The sequence below is a fragment of the Echinops telfairi genome, unplaced genomic scaffold, assembly GCF_000313985.2.
Source record: "Echinops telfairi isolate 266 unplaced genomic scaffold, ASM31398v2 ScPeMD7_7421;HRSCAF=8459, whole genome shotgun sequence".
NCBI lineage: Eukaryota > Metazoa > Chordata > Mammalia > Afrosoricida > Tenrecidae > Echinops > Echinops telfairi.
In genome coordinates this window covers 3,100,726-3,102,865 of record NW_022111321.1, presented here as the reverse complement: position 1 = coordinate 3,102,865, position 2,140 = coordinate 3,100,726, and the positions used below count along the sequence as shown (strand labels likewise).

At 38.9% G+C, this 2,140-nt stretch overlaps 1 pseudogene; it reads right to left on the bottom strand.

Annotated features, from left to right (window-relative positions):
• Nucleotides 1-17: 17 nt before the first annotated feature.
• LOC101638798 lies at nt 18-1,932 on the bottom strand (annotated as a pseudogene).
• Nucleotides 1,933-2,140: the final 208 nt, after the last annotated feature.

Sequence of the window (2,140 nt, the reverse complement as noted above, 5' to 3'; positions counted from 1 at the left end):
TAAAAGCTTGCTCTCTGTTAAGCCAGTTTACTGACTACAGCCTGGTTGAGTGAATTTAGTTGGTTGGTCCATTTTTTTAATTGAAAACTAGCTTTATTTTAATATTCAGTGCATAGCACTCATCAAATCCCATCGGCGTTGACTTTAGCACCATGTTTGCCGTGTGCAATCAATGTAGGGACACAGATTTTGGTTCGCTGTCTGTACTTGAGTCGTGTTTATTTAATGGCCTTTGGTGAAGCCCTGTATACATATTTGTTCACAGTATACACTTAATGATGGTCCAGTATTCTCAAAAGACTAAGTAATAAATTAAAGAAAACACACTCAATCCCACCCCCCTCCCCAAATGCTAATAGTTGTGAGTTGCATTTATGCTGAAACCTCGTGTTTTAAAAATGGTTCTGGTTCTCGAACCATCCCACCCTACCCCAGCTGGGGTATGCAGCAATAATAATGGGTTTTTTTATTCAAACCCCCTCCCCGAAACCAATCCCGTGTTCTTTAGTGTCTTTAAATACAAATGGGGAAATTGTTAATAAGCTTTTTAAAAAATATATCGTGCACCACCCCTCTTCTAATGATCCAGTTCCAGGGGCTGGTCGACTTGATCAATTCGGCCATGAATAGTGTTAACCAATATGCACTGCACCAGCAAGCTCTCCACGTCAGCTACATCTATGTTTAACTCCTTAGAAATAAAAGGAACATGTATTCTTGTGTAAGGCGTTATTAATTTTATGAGCACCTGTGTTCTGATGTTTCTCAAAATCTCTTCAATGTGTTTTCTTATGAAAGGGTCATCCATGATGTTGCTGCGATTTGTGTTTAGAATCTTTTCAAATTCAGTAATGTTATTATTCTGATAGGCACTTACTAAATTTGTCATTGATAGAATTTCTGGATCATTTTTGTACAGCTTGGCTTCCTGGGAGTCAAATAGATTTATTCCCAATTCATTAACATATTTTCCAAGACCAAATATTTTAAGCAAGTAGTTCATCTGGGATTTCCTGATTCATCATAATTCTTGAAGGCTTCAAAAAAATCAGTGTGCTCCTTTTCAAATTCACCTTCTCCCAAGTGCATTTTACCTCCACATTCTCTGATGACTCCCATGATCAGTGGATGAGGGATGGCAGCCTTGATGTGAAGTGACTGTTCATAGAGTGCTTTACGTTTTCTGTTATCTTTCTGTGCTGTATACATTTGCATTTCCAAAGCGTGTATTTCTAATAACCGTGTACCTTTTTCCAGGTCATTTTCGCCATCATCAGCCTGGCAGGACTGGTGTAGTTGGCGTAAAATTGTTTTGAAGCTTTCCATATTCCTCTCACTCTAAGTATAATTTTCCAAGCTTTGTGTTTGTCTTGAACCATAGTCTATCATTCCTAGCATCTTTCAAAGCTTCCAGTGGTGTGTCATAGAATTCCTGCAGTAAATCTACCTGACATAAAAAATAAGAATTCTGTTAGGAGTGGAGATATAATCAAGGATAGAATTAATAGATTTTTCAGAATTATTTCTGGTGACTGCACTCCGAATATAGGTCAATAGTTGTTTATATCTGTTCATCATTTCTGGAAAAATTGTCAATTTGAAGTTAATCTTAATCAGTTATTTCAGTTCTTTAAATCCCCATTCTCCTGCTTCACCTTCAAGTTCCAAAACCTTTTGGAAACTGCTTAATGCTGTTTTTGGCTTATCTTCTTTTAATGCTTTGGAATTACAATACTGATTTCCAAATCCACATTTGGTTCAGAGTTACTGTCTTCAGAGTCTTCCTGTCTTATTTTGCGTCTCTTTGGTTGCTATGTGCTGGAATCAACTCACCGGCAGTGAGGGAGTTTTGACCAGGCCGAGGTCCTCCTCATCCCACATGAAATCCTCCTCCACGTCAGACACCTTGGCCGGCCGGAGAGGAGGTGACATTGAGTATTTTAAGAGTATATTTTTACTAGTCATTTAAGTTATACTTAAGAAATGTAGAGACCATGAAGTTCTGTACAATGAACCCTCGCCACTTCGCGCTTCGACTTCCGCGGCTTCACTCTATCGCAGTTTTTGCGTAACAGCGCATGCTCTGTCATTACTGCCACTGATTGGCTCATACTGTACACGCTTCTGTCTGCATCGCTAC